Source organism: Pseudopipra pipra, chromosome W (assembly GCF_036250125.1).
Source record: "Pseudopipra pipra isolate bDixPip1 chromosome W, bDixPip1.hap1, whole genome shotgun sequence".
Classification (NCBI taxonomy): Eukaryota; Metazoa; Chordata; class Aves; order Passeriformes; family Pipridae; genus Pseudopipra; species Pseudopipra pipra.
This window is the reverse complement of record NC_087580.1, coordinates 34,078,044-34,092,624: the sequence shown is the minus strand read 5'-3', so window position 1 is coordinate 34,092,624 and position 14,581 is coordinate 34,078,044. Positions and strand designations below refer to the sequence as shown.

General features: G+C 56.3%; 1 protein-coding gene across 1 annotated transcript in view; it reads right to left on the bottom strand.

Moving 5' to 3' along the window:
• The window catches only part of LOC135405282 (zinc finger protein OZF-like), a 168,540-nt gene that overhangs the window by 131,008 nt on the left and 22,951 nt on the right, over positions 1-14,581 (bottom strand). The window lies entirely within an intron of this gene.

Sequence of the window (14,581 nt, the reverse complement as noted above, 5' to 3'; positions counted from 1 at the left end):
GCAGCACCATCTCGGCCGCCCCCTGTGTGTGCAACCGGGCCTGCTGGGACAGCAGCTTCTGCTTCTCCTTCTCCTGGGGGGCACAGGAGGAGTCACAGGGGTCTGGGGGGGTCACAGGGGTCGGGGGGTGTCAGGGGTTGGGGGTCAGGGGTCACAGGGGCTCACAGGGGGAAGTTCAGCAAGTTCTGCTTCTCCTTCTCCTGGGGGGACACAGGGGTCAGGGGGGGTCAGGGGTTGGGGGTTGAGGGGTCACGGGGGGAGGTTCAGCAGCTTCTCCATCTCCTTCTCCTGGGGGGGCATGGGGGTGTCAGGGGGGTCACAAGGGTCAGGTTGGGTCAAGGGAGGTGTTGGGGTCCACCCCTCACCTTGAACAAGTCCTCGGCCTCTTCCTTCCTCTCTTCCTCCTTCTCTTCCTCCTCCCCTTCCCCTGTGTGACAGCTCGGGGGGGGGGGGGGGGGGGGGATTTAAAGGGGGGCTCCCCAAATTAGCCCCCCCAACCAGCCTTTTGGGGGGGCCCTCAAATCTCTGGGGATGCCTAAAATAACCATGGAAACCCCCCAATTCCTGGGGCCCCCCGAAGTTCCTGTCCCCCACCCACAGTCCCCTCATCTTTGAGAGCCCCACCCTTGGGGACCCCACCCCAGTTCCTGGGGACCCCCCCAATCACTGCCCCCCCCCCAACTTCTGGGGAACTCTCCAGTCTCTGGATCCTTCCCAAAATATCTCTGGGGACCCCCCACCTCCAGGGACCCCCAAAACCCCTGGGAACCCCCTCGCCAATCTCCAGGTCCCCCCTCCAAATTCTGGGGACCCTCCCCCCCAGTCCCAATATCACCTCGCCCGAATTCCCAGGGATCCCCCAACCCCCAGGGCTCCCCTCAAACCCCTCGACCCCATTTTTGGGGGTCCCACCTTGGCCATGATGCCAGTGTAGGCCGTGTACAGGTGATTCTGCTCCAGCTGCCTGTGGGATTTGGGGGGGGGGCACAGGTTGGGGGGGGCAGGGACCCCCCACAGCCCCCCAGGAGGGGCCCCAGGGGTGGGGGTTACCCCCAACACCCACCCCGGTGGGATTCTGGGGTCCCCACCCAGGTTTTGGGTGTCCCCACTCCCCCAGTGCTATTTTGTGGGATTTGGGGTTTTGGGGTCCCCCTGGTGGGATTTGGGGTGATCTGGGTGCATTTTGGGTCCCTCTGCTCAGTCAGGGCCATCTGGTGTGTTTTGGGGTCTCCCGGAGATTTGGGATCCCCAGAGTGTATTTTGGGGTCCCCGGGGTGTGTTTTGGGGTGATCTGGGTGCATTTTAGGTCCCTCTGCTCGGTCAGGGCTCATCCTGCTGAAATGCAGGATGAGCTGCTGTGTTTGGGTGTGTTTTGGGGGCCCCCCAGGTGTGTTTTGGGTTCCCTAGGGTGTGTTTTGGGGTGATCTGGGTGTGTTTTGAGTGTGTTTTGGGGCCCCTGGGGTGTGTTTCCAGGTGATTTTGCTCCCTCTGCTTGGTCAGGGCCATCCTGCTGAAGTGCAGGATGAGCTGCTTGTTTGGGTGTGAGTGGGTGTGTTTGGCTGTGTCTGAGTGGCTGTGGGTGTGTGTGGGATGTTTTAGTCGATGCTCTCCAAAGGAGTGTGAAATTGCACTCTCAATCCCAGCTGGGAAGAAAAATTCCCCTGCTTCCACATGTCCTGAGCACTCCAGACTGGAGTTCCTGTAGCTTTTTCCTTCTTGTTGGGAATTCAATGGACAGAGGAAAACACAGAAGTGTCCCCAAAGCAGAGAGAAGCTCTGGGGCCACAGCACCTGCTCCCCCCTCTTCTCATCCCTTCAGGACATGAAGAAATGGCCCTGTTGCCCCGAAATGTACTCTGCAAATCCTCCTTGAAAGCAGGGGCATAATCCCATTTGCCAGCCAGATCCACTTTGGGCTGCTTAAAGTGGCTGTAAAAGCATCTTGCCTGGGGCCAAGTGCCCCTTCCACACTTGCTTTACCTGTGGAAAAAAGCAGGGAAAGCTGTTTTTTGTGTGAGCACCCTTTGTGTCTCAGTGTTTGTGATCTTGGGAATCCTCATGAACCGGGAACAATGCCAGATTATCTGCTGTTGTGAGATATGTAGGTGAAGATTGTTTTGATCTGTTTAAATCTTCCTTGAAAATACAACTGATAGAAAACAATGTAAAAAAAACGAAAAAGAAAAAAAAAGAGGAAAAGGCAATACGTAGAAAAAAAGGGAGGAAAAAGAAAAAGGAGAAAAAAGAGAAACAGGAATAATTAGACAAATAATAAAAAAGAAAGTAACAAAGAAAAAAAGAGAAAAAAGAAAAAGAGAAAGAAAAAAGGGAAAAAACGAAGCAGAAAGAAAAAAGGAGACGAAGAAAGAAAGAGAAAAGAGAAGAAAAAAAGAAGACAGAAAAACAGTAAAACCAAGAAAGTATTATCCTCACTCCGCCCACGTGCAAAGGGCCGCTATGACCCACCGCAAAGACTACAACTCCCGTGGTGCCTGGCGCGACGCGCAGGCGCGGGGTTGGGCGTTTGGACAGGGCCCGCGCGCTGATTGGCTGCGGCGGTGTTCTCTAAAGGCGGTGCGCGCGCAGAGCGGGAATCGGTGATGGCGGCGGGGCCTTTGTCTGTGTGAGCTGGCGGGGGGAGCGGGAGAGCGGGGTCTGGGGATCCCCTCGGGGGCTGCGGGGAGCGCGGCTGTGGGTGGAAAGGCTGGAGGGCTCGGGAGGGTTTAGCGCGGGGGGGGTTCGAGGGTTCCCGAGGGTCAGAGCGCAGGGCCTTGGAACCGTCTCGGTGGCCGCGGGGCCCGGGAGACCTCCCAAGAACCCGGATGTTTGATTCGATTGCCGAGAAAGTCCCTCGGAAAAAAAAATCAAAACCACCCAAACAAAAAAAGAACCCTAAAAAAAGGAAAAGAGAGAAAAAGGTGAAGGAAAAACTGGAAGGGCCAGGATGATTTTATTGCTTTGCTTCAGTTTTTCCTTGGTCTCCTCCTTCTCAGATTCTTTACTCCCTTCCTTTACAGAAAGCTCTTCTGCTGTTCTGTGGTTTTGCGGTCCCTTAGGGGCTTTTAGGGGTCCCTGAGGCGGTGTTAGGGTGTCTCGGGGGGGGATTGATGTCGTGAGGGGACTTAGGGAGGAGGTTGAAGGTCCCTGAAGGGGTTTGGGAGTCCGTGAGGGAGTTTTGGAGTCTCCAAGGGAACTAAGAAGTCCTAGAGGGCTTTGGGGGGGGGTGTCTTTGAAGCAGTCTGGGGGGTTTCTAGGGGGATTTTGGGAGTCCCAGAGGGTTTTGAGGGTCACAAAGAGGGTCTTGGATACACTAAGGGGGTCTCAGGACTCACCTGCCCATGGTGCTGCTCGTCGTCTTTCCCCCAGACATCATTAACCCCCTAAAATGTGCCCTAGCCCCCATTTTCCGTTTAATCCCCTCCCCACACAGATCCCTTTGACCCCCCCAAGACCCCTTTTAACTCCCCCAAATACATGCAAAGCACCCCAAAATCCCCCAAATCCCCATCAACCCCCCCCCCAGATCCCCCCAAATCTCCCCCAGCTCCCCCTTCAAATCCCTTCCAACTCTCCCCCAAAGAGGGATCACCCGGCACCCTGGGACAGGAACACAGTGGGCTGTACTGGGGGCACTGGGCTGTACTGGGAAGGCACTGGGGGGGCTCAGATGTCCCAGGACAACGTGGCCCAGCTCCAGGAGAGATCTGGGGAGCAATGAGGAGGTACTGGTCTGTACTGGTCTGCACTGGTCTGTCCTGGTTTGTACCCCCAATCCCCAAAGCCCCTCCTCAGCTCCCCCAGGACCCTCCAGGACCCCAAAGCCCCCCAGGCCCCCCCAGGCCCCTGACTTGGTCCTGCTGCCCCTTGAGCATCTGCAGCTGCTGCAGAACCAGGCATTTCATCAGCAAATGTGCAGGTGACACCAAGGTGGGGGTGTGTTGATGTGCTGGAAGGCAGGAGGGCTCTGCAGAGGGACCTGGCCCAGCTGGATCCATGGGCTGATTGCAAGGGGATGAGGTTCCAGCAGGCCAAGGGCCGGGTCCTGCCCTTTGGCCACAAGAAGCCCCGTCAGCCCCCCGGGCTGGGGCCAGAGTGTCTGGAGAGCAGGCAGGCAGAAAGGGAGCTGGGAGTGTGGATGGACAGGAAGCTGAAGAGGAGGCAGAGTGTGGCCAGGTGGCCAAGAGGGCCAATGGCTGGTGGCCTGTGTGAAGAAGAGCGTGTCAGCAGGAGCAGGGAAGTGATTGTTGGGCTGGAGTGAGCGCTGGTGAGGCCACCCCTGGAGTGCTGTGTCCAGCTCTGGGCCCCTGAGTTGAGGAAGGCCCTGGAGGGGCTGGAGCAGGTGCAGAGAAGAGCAGCGAGGCTGGGGAAGGGAGTGGAGCCCAAGTTTTGTGAGGAGAGGCTGAGGGAGCTGGGGGTGTTGAGGCTGGAGAAGAGGAGGCTCAGGGGAGACCTCCTGACTGTCTGCAAGTCCCTGCCAGGAGGTTGGAGCCAGGTGGGGGTGGGGCTGTTGTGCCAGGAAGCAGCAGTAGGACAAGAGGGCTGGGTCTGGAGCTGTGCCAGGGGAGGTTTAGGTTGGATATTAGGAAGCAATTTTTTGCGGAGAGAGTCATCAGGCCTTGGAATGGTCTGGGCAGGGAGAGGGTGGAGTCAGCGTCCCTGGAGGTGTTGAAGGTGAGAGTGGATGTGGCATCAGTGCCATGGTCTGGGAAGTAGAGCGGGGTTGGATCCAGGGTTGGACTTGATGATCTCAGAGGTCTTTTCCAACCCCGCTGATTCTGTGATTCTCTGATTCCCATTCCTGTGGCAGCACATGCTTGAGGCTCTATCCCCAGGGTGATAGAGATGTCTGTCCATATCTATCTCCAAGGTTAGTCTGTAAATGTGTGGTGTTAGCAAAGCAGGCTAAGTTGTGGGATGATTATAGAAGGAGAAAGAAGCCCAGAGGCCAGTGCAAGCAGGCAGCCCTCAGCTTGCACATGATGTCCCCTCCCTGCAGGTTCCTGTCCTTGAGCCCAGGCCCTGAGGTGAGGCTGAGAAGTGGCGCGGAGGTGAGCCCAGAGCTGTCCCTGAGGTGAGGCTGAGAATAAGTGCAAGGCAGAGGTGCTGCTGAGGAAGGAGAGCCCCGTGGTGGGAAAGACAAGAAGCTGTGAGTGCCCATCCCCGAGAAGGTGCTGTGTCCATCCCCTGTGTGCCAGGTGAGCTGGGGCTTTGCTGCAGAGCTGCGGGCGCTGATTTGAGCGTCTCCAAGTGCTGAGATGGTGGGCACCCAGGAACACAAACTGTGCCTGGCCACGGAGCCTGCAAGGAGGAGCAGAGACAGCGGTGGCAGTGTGGGGGGCCAGGTTGTGCCTATGCCTTCCCTGCAGGCCCTGTCTGTCCCTGCTGGGCCCCTGTCCATCCCCATCAGGTCCCTGCCCGTCCCCCCGGGCTGAGCTCCCCCCAGGAAGTGCCGTGGAGCTGAAGCTGCTGCCATCCCCCCCTGCAGCCGCTGCCCCAGCCAAGGGAGCAGCAAAGGCAGGGCCAGGAGCAGAGGCAGCAGCAGGGGAGCCCTGGGGGGGCTGGGAAGCTCTTGTGTGGGTCAGGAAAGAGGCGCTGGGCACGAGGCCGGGGCTGTGCTGAGCAGGCCCAGCCCTCACATCCCCCCAGCCAACGCCGGCTGCCCGGGGGGCTTGGGAGGGACCCCCAGCCCGTGTGCCCCACACTGAGCTGGCAGAGAGAGAGCCAAGGGACAGGGCCACGGGCAGGGCCACGGGTGAGGGACAGGCAGGGCCATTGCAGGGCCACGGTGAGGGCACAGCCTGTGGCAGCAGAGCTGCCCAGGGCCGGGGGCAGCCGGGGGTGTTGGTACCAGGCAGTGCTGGGGCCGAGCAGAGCAGGAGGCCTCTTGCAGACCCCTGGGGCAGCCTCCCACTTGCCAGCCCTGCCCTGGTGGGGTGACACTGTCCCCTCCCTACAGGACACATCCCCAGAACTCTTTGTGGGGGCCTTTTGTGTCTATTTCTGGTTGCTGATTCCTGCTGGGGACCTGAGGGAACCTCTGCAATCCCATCCATGGGGCACAATCTCCTCTGCAGAGCTTGACCCACTGCAGACTTTGCAGGGAAATCTCTGCTGGCAGCCTGAGTATGTCCTGACCCCCCGTGCTCCCCCCAGGATATCTGGTACAAGTTTCCCATTCTTGGGCACCCATGGGATGGGGGGCAATTGTTCTCCTGCTGTTCCTGTTCTTGCTCCACCCCTGGGGGCTCTTGGGGGTGGGCAGGAGGTGTTTTTTGGGGGTGCTGGGCTGGGTTGGAAGCAGAGCCCTGGCGGTGGGTGGGGGGATGAGGGTCCCCCCCACAGTGGGGGTTGGTGTTTCTGGGTCTGGCCCCGCCGGCTCCATTGTCAGCCCGGTGCCGGCGGGGGGGACACAGCGGGTTTGGGGCCCCCTGGGAGTGCCGGGGGTGGGTGTGGAGCCCGGGAGCTGCTGAGTGTGGAGGGCGGAGCGGGGAGATGGCAAAGCTGGGGGACCCCCGGCAGCCTGGAGGGGGGAGCACGGAGAGGGAGGAGCCCCAGGACCCCCAGGAGCCTGAAATGGGGGACATGGAGAAGGGGAAGCCTGGACAGTGGGGACCCCTGGGATCCCTGGGACAACAGACTGGAGAACCTGGAGAGGGGGAATGTCTGTGAATGAAGCATCCTGAAGACAAGAGTCACAGGAGAAGGAACCCTTTGTACCTCCAACACTCCCAGCATCCCTAAGTGGGACCCCCAGCGTCCCAGACAGGGGAGACCCTCCAAACCTTAGAAGGGAGAGACCAGGGAGGGGGAACTTCTGGGAGAATTTTTTGGGGTAATCTTCATATTTTGGAGTATTTTTAGCTGAATTTCAGCTTTTTGCAGTTTGAGGGACTAAGGGTCTTCTTCCTATTTCTGAAGGTTTTTTGCCTGAATCTCGATGGTTTGGGTTTTTCTGAGCTGAATCTTGGTGTTTTGGAGGTTTTTATGGTCACAGGATGCCCGGTGAGTTCTAGAGATGGACTTGGGCAGGAGGAACCCCCAAGCCAACGCGCTCAGCCCTTGTTTTCCCCCCCATCAGGATTTGTCCTTCCCAAAGCTTGGGCGGATGGAGGAGGAGGCTGCGAGGAAGAGGAAGATGCCTTGGGCCCCCCAGGCAGGTGAGGAGGAAGTCAGTGTCCCTTTGGGCGGGTGTTGTGCTGGCTCTGTCAGCCGAGCATGGCCCCGGCTGCAGGACAACCCCGCTGGCGCCGCCGTCCTGCCGGGGCCGGAGTTGGGGGGATGTCCTTGGCCTTCCCTGTGGGCCGGAGGCAAATCCCCTGCCTGTCCTTCTTGCTTCCTGCCCCAGGCCCCGAGCTGAGGACGGAGAGCCCGGAGGACAAATCCCCCCGTGAGACCCTGGTGGGAGAGGCCGTTTTGAAGGGCTCCCCGGCGCAGGAAGGCAGCGGGGAGGAAAAGGGCCGGAGATCCCCCCGCAGGAGGGGCTCCAAAGCCATCCCAGGGTGCTCTGAGGAGGAAAGAGCCAGCCTGTGCCGGGAAGGCGGCCGGAGCTTGAGGGGGAGCTCTGACCTGGTGGTCCCTGAGCAGCCTCCCAGCAGGGAGAAGCCCTTCAGGTGCTTGGAATGTGGGAAGAGCTTCAGGGACAGCTTCAACCTGCTCAGACACCAGCACATCCACAGTGGTGAACGTCCCTACACATGTAGGGAATGTGGGAAGAGCTTCAGTGACAGCTCCAGCCTCCGCATCCACTGGTACATCCACACTGGGGAACGGCCCTTCAAGTGCTTGAAATGTGGGAAGAGGTTTAATACCAGCTCAAGTCTCCTCAGGCATGAGCAGACACACAGGGATGAGAGGCCCTTCCGCTGCACTGACTGCGGGAAGGGATTCAAGCAGAATTCCCACCTTGTCACCCACCGGCGCATCCACACTGGGGTGAGGCCCTACAAGTGTGGCAAGAGCTTTAGCCAAAGCTTTCACCTGATCCACCACAAGCACATCCACACTGGAGAACAGTTTGGGAAAGCGGTGGGAGAAGGGAGCTAGGCGGAGGAGGGAGAGTGGGAGTGGATGTGCAGTGGGGGTGCCTTGTTGTCCCCATGACTTGATCCTTGGAGAGTGGTGGAGGCTGGAGAGAGGGGGGAGCTGTGAGAGCCTGGAGAGGGGGGAGCTCAGACCCCCTGTGCCGAGCCAGCAGTCGGGGCCGTGCTGTTGGTGCCAAATTGCCCCTGGTCAGGCTGAACCCAGAGCCCGTCCCTGTGTCAGGGGGCCCGATCCGCTCCCTGCTCTTGTTGCCCTGGGGAAGTTTCTGGTGTCCCCCCGCTGTGGGGCTGTTTGGGTGCCTTGGGCACAGCCGGCCCTTGTGTGGGTGCCACTTAGCGGTGGGGGGTTGGTGTTGCTGGGTCAGGCCCCGCCAGCTCCATTGTCAGCCCGGTGCCGGCGGGGGGGACACAGCGGGTTTGGGACCCCTGGGAGTGCTGGGGGTGGGTGTGTGGGTGTGGAGCCCTGGAGCTGCCGAGTGTGGAGGGCGGAGCGGGGCGATGGCGGAGCTGGGGGACCCCCGGCAGCCTGGAGGGGGGAGCACAGAGAGGGAGGAGCCCCGGGAACCTGAAATCAGGGGCGTGGAGAAGGGGAAGTCTGAACAGTGGGGACCCCTGGGATCCCTGGGACAACAGACTGGAGAACCTGGAGAGGGGGAATGTCTGGGAACGGGGCACCCCAAAGGTGAGAGTCACAGGAGAAGGGACCCTTGGGACCCCATCACTCCCAGCATCTCTAAGTGGGACCCCGCAGCATCCCAGAGAGAGGAGACCCTCCAAACCCCAAAGTGGAGAGACCAGAGAGGGGGAATTTCTGGGCGAATTTTTTGGGCTGAATCTCAACTTTTTAGAGTATTTTTCAGCTGAATCTTAACTTTTTGCAGTTTGGGGGGGTTCATCTCACTATTTCTGATGAGTTTTTTGCCTGAATGTCAGTGGCTTGGATTTTCCTGGGCTGAATCTTGGTGTTTTGGAGGTTTTTATGGATACAGGATGCCCAATGAGCTCTAGAGATGGACTTGGGCAGGAGGAACGCCCAAACCAACGCGCTCAGCCCTTGTTTTCCCCCCATCAGGATTTGTCCTTCCCGAAGCTTGGGCGGATGGAGGAGGAGGCTGCGAGGAAGAGGAAGATGCCTTGGCCCCCCCAGGCAGGTGAGGAGGAAGTCAGTGTCCCTTTGGGCGGGTGTTGTGCTGGCTCTGTCAGCCGAGCATGGCCCCGGCTGCAGGACAACCCCGCTGGCGCCGCCGTCCTGCCGGGGCCGGAGTTGGGGGGATGTCCTTGGCCTTCCCTGTGGGCCGGAGGCAAATCCCCTCCCTGTCCTTCTTGCTTCCTGCCCCAGGCCCCGAGCTGAGGACGGAGAGCCCGGAGGACAAATCCCCCCGTGAGACCCTGGTGGGAGAGACCGTTTTGAAGGGCTCCCCGGCGCAGGAAGGCAGCGGGGAGGAAAAGGGCCGGAGATCCCCCCGCAGGAGGGGCTCCAAAGCCATCCCAGGGTGCTCTGAGGAGGAAAGAGCCAGCCTGTGCCGGGAAGGCGGACGGAGCTTGAGGGGGAGCTCTGAGCTGGTGGTCCCTGAGCAGCCTCCCAGCAGAGAGAAGCCTTTCAGGTGCTTGGAATGTGGGAAGAGCTTCAGGAAGAGCTCCAACCTCCTCGCCCACTGGCACATCCACACTGGGGAACGGCCCTACACATGTGGGCAATGTGGGAAGAGCTTCAGGAAGAGCTCCAACCTCCTCACCCACCAGTACATCCACACTGGGGAACGGCCCTACATGTGTGGGCAATGTGGGAAGAGCTTCAGGAAGAGCTCCAACCTCCTCACCCACCAGTACATCCACACTGGGGAACGGCCCTACATGTGTGGGCAATGTGGGAAGAGCTTCCACCGGAGCTCCAACCTCCTCTCCCACCAGCGCATCCACACTGGGGAACGGCCCTACAAGTGTGTGGAGTGTGGGAAGAGCTTCAGCCAGAGCTCCACCTTAAACCAACACCACCGCATCCACACTGGGGAACGGCCCTACAAGTGTGGGGAGTGTGGGAAGAGCTTCACCCGCAGCTCTATCTTGACCTCACACCAACGGACCCACCAGTAAGGGAAGCCCTACCAGTGCCCCGACTGCGGGAAGAGCTTCGGCCGCTGCTTCCACCCCGAATGAACCCCCTTATGTTGAGGCAACCCCTGGAGTCCAGTGACTGTCAGTCCATCCCTTTTGACCACAAAGGGCCAGTCCCCTTTCCCAGGGGCAGGTTATTCCAACAGAACTTTTCTTGGGGGGTGTGTGCAGATTCCTGCCTTGGCTGGGGGCCCCCCAAGGTCACTCCTCGAGACTGGGAGCAGAGATCTTCCCCCGAGTGTTGGTCTGGGGGAGTTCCATCCATCTCCAATTAAGAATTATTGCTTTTGTGCCAGCTTGAGTAGAATTGCTTCAACAATTGCTTTAGTGTAGAGCACTGTCCTATCTTATCCTGTACTTCTGGTAGTTTCCGTATGTATATTGTGCAGTAAATAATTCTGATGAAGATCTTTTGTCTGATCATTTGTAACCCTAAATAATTCATTTCTATCAATAAATCTGATTTTCCATCATTAAAACTTGGGAAACAAAAGTTGTTCAGTCACAGCTCTGTAATTCCTGTAAACTGAAACTGTTGACATAAAGCAAAGCTGAGATTGGATCCAGCAGCCCCCAGCACCCCACAGTAAGTTGGGAGGTCAGGAGGACTAGCCTCCTTTGCCAGCCCCCCTTTGCCCAAAGACCCCCATGGGACTGTCAGACCCACCAGACCACCCCCCCTTTTCCACCCTTCTCCCTGTTCCTTCCACCTTTTCATGGTCCCCTCATCTCCAGCCCCCCCACCGATCAGTTTAGGGGTCCTAACCCCTACTTTTTCCCCCCTCTCTCACCAATTCTGTATCATCTTTCCAGTCCCCAGCCCTCTCATGCTCAGTTTGGGGTTCCACCACCCCTTTATCCCCTCTGACCCCCACTTTTCCCACCGACCTCCCGCTTCTCCCCCCCTTTTCACCCGAGAACTCCTCACCCACAGCCGGGGGGGCTCCCAGCACCACCAGTGCCCAGAGAAGTCCCCCCAGAAAAGGGGTTGGGAGGGGTCATGGGTGGGCTTTGAGTGGGTTTGAGGGTCCTTGGGGTGCTATCTGGAGGTTCTTGGGAGTTCCCAGCACCTTTTGGGGTGAGCTGGATGCTTTATTGAGGGGCAGGTTGACACAGGGGGAACACAGGGGGATTCCCCATTCCAGATCCATCCTGGGACCAGTTCTGCCCCCCCCAAACTCGGCTCCATGCCTTGGGATTCCTCAAGCCCCTCCCACATTGCCCCCCAATAACCGGGACTGGGGAGAACTGGGAAGCTTTACTGGGATCACTGGGAGCAGCCGGGTGCAGGCAGGGTGACAGCAGGGGAGGGGGGGACAGATGACCCCCCCAAAATCCTCACAGGGACAGGAGGGGTCCAGGCTGGGCCCGAGGCCCCGGGGAGGGGCTGCGGCCGCCGCCGGCTCAGGAGCTCTGTGGGGAGAGAAAAGGGGGTGACACCGGGGTGGGGGGTCCCCGGGGGGGCACAGACGCTCTGGGGGGACACACGACCCCCTGGGACCCCCCTCACCTTCTGGCGCAGGTAGAAGCCGAGCCCCAGCGCCAGGGAGACGAAGGCCAAGAGGAAGCCCCCGGCCCCTCCTTGGCAGCAATTGCTCAGGCTGATGGAGCCCGGCAGGGCCGGGGCCGCCGGCGGTGTCCGATCCCGGCAGGAAGCGGGGAGGGCCCGGCGGGGTCTGATAGAAATAAATCAAAGCAGATCTCTCTCTTTCTTTTACCCCCTGGGCAGTGACCATCAAGAGCTGTCCCTGCTTCACAGCAGAAGCTGCACACACTTCAACAAAGTCTGTGGAAGAATCTGCTCCATGAAAGTTGGCCCTGGGCTTTTATGCTTATCCAGTGATGGATCAGCAGTCACATATTCCCAGGCCAGTGAGCAGCTGATCTGTCAAACTCTGCTTCCAAAAGCAGGATGTGTGTTGGAAGGTTGGGGAACCAGGCTGGGTTTGGCACAATTCAACACTAAACCAACCCCTTGGCACCAGCAGTAACTCCCCACAAAGAGGTTTGCAGTGCTTGCATTCTCTGATGAGATTCTTTTCCAGGTAGAACATCCTGCTACAAGGGGCCTGTTACTACCCATCCCAGAAAGGGGGGGGTAACCAGGTTCTTATTAATAAATCCCTTGGGGTGGATTAGAGTGAAACAATACTGAATAATTGGTGTTTGAAAACATATATATGTAGGGTTTATTTCAGAACGATGTTGTTTCAAAGGTAAACAGGTATGTTGCCATTTTGGGTGTTATCATCTATATCTCTCATCTACAGCAATGTGGCATAAAGAGAACCTTTAGGGAAAATGCATAAGGGAGAGAAAGAAAGACAGGATAAGGGTGAGGGAGAGTAAGGGAAGAAAAGCTGAGAGTGGAAAGATGTCTATAGTCACCGCCCACGGGGTCCAGCGATGGAACTTGGGAGTTGCAGCTCCAATGTCTGTCAGTTGAAGTGGTGGCCTTGATCTGTTGGGGGTGGGGGAGGGAAGCCCCCACACTACAAGAAGTTATGAGTTATTATATCCATGGACAGTGTCCCAGGCCATGCCACGAACCCCCAACATCTCCTGGGCCTGCACAGAGTTCCCGTGAGGGGCCTGGGAAAAGGGTTTTTCCTGCCTTTCAGGATTGGCAGAGGGGGATGGGCTTTGATGGGCCATCAGAGGTCTAATGCAAAAGTCCCGCAAGAGTCCCTTGGCAATCCTAGAATGCACAAATCATGGACTGTTTCAGTCTCTGACACGACCCCGTGATTTATGCATTCAATAATTTCTCTTCTTTGGTCGTTCACTGTGAATCTTCTTTGTGGGCGGTGCCTTTCGTGTAGTGGACAGAAAGAGAGAAGAGTAAAGAAAAGGAAGAGATAGCACAAATCTTTTCCCAATGCGATGCAATTCCCTCCAAAAAAACCAAACCTTACAGTAAAATAGTAAGCATATGGGACATAACAGGATCCCAATAGCTACAATCAAATTTCCTAACATTAACAAAGTTACAAACATCAGGATTTAATACTGACACAAATCTAATTTTCATTAGCCACTGTCTCCACCCCGTGAGTAATCAGGGTATCCTCTAATGCGTGTTGGGTATGAGGGATTCCATAATAATGTGTCTGTTACAGGGGCCAATGTGTCTTGAAATTGGACCTGAAATTACACATCAGTTCTTCTGCAAATACATTGAGTTACGTGGGAGTTGGTAAAAGGCTTTCTTATATTCTCTTCAGGTAACACTTTCTTTTGTTTTGTCCGGATTTAGTTTCATTTGTTAATATTTTGAGAAATTTAGCCAAATGTATAATTTGATGCCTTCTAAGGCAGAGGGTCAATGTATCTAATACATATTTGTATGATTCCAAATATGTATAAATTCTTGTACCAACTCTCAGGCTAAATTTGATTGAGTTTCTTGATTCTCAATTGATTAAGACAGAATTACACATATCTAAAAGTTTCTCCCAAGCCAACTTGTTTTTCAATAAAAAGACAAAATAAACTTGGCAAAAATTAAACTAGTCTTACACAATCTTACCAATGTCTCTCATGATAAAAACACAAATAAGTCAACAATTATTAATAAGCTGATAATACAAGCAATTTTGTGACTAGAGGAGACACAAACACAATGTTCTTGGTAAACGTTTACATACTGGAAAACTCCTGAGACAAAAATACACACAGACGTGCATATCACAAAGTTATTAAGATAAAAACACAAACACATGCAAACAACCAGCGCTGCAAAGAACAGTAGAACTCTCCAGTCCTGTTGCTGCTTCGTTTTCTCATGGCATACTTGTAAACTGATAACAGAAGCAGTTGTGGGGGCAGTTATCTCTTCTGCCCATTGCAGCAATTGAAAGCTTTATCGCTCTCACACAGTTTGATCTCATCTGCTGGCAGGTTCCTGCAAAAAGAGGAAATCTGGGCCGCTATGGACCCATTATTAAAAAGAAGGAATTATCTATTTATCCCACTATTTTTCTTATCTGGCATGATGCCACTAGAGTAGCAATAATGGAGAAGTCTGGAATGTTTTCTTCAAAAAACAAATAAACCCAGAGCATGCTGGAGCTCCTTTTTACACCTCAGCATCTTTGCTCTAGGGTGACCAAGGTGTCAGAGGGAATACACACTGCTACTTCTTCTGTGGGAATTTGATGTCCATGTGTCAAACTGTGGGGTTTATTAATTGAGACAGAGAAGCAGATATGTTTCTGAATGTTAGTTCTTCCTCTGTGTCCATTCAATCCCACATGCCTCAAGCCCTGCACTCACACAATATATTGGGTTCCTGTGGTCAACCCCGCGCACTTGGCACGGGTGCGCTCCGGGCACAGCAGCGGCGGGCGAGGACCAAAAGCTCGCCTGCCTCTGATCAAGGGCTCAAAGCCCCGCCCCGAGCTCATGAATATGCAGCAGGGCAGGAC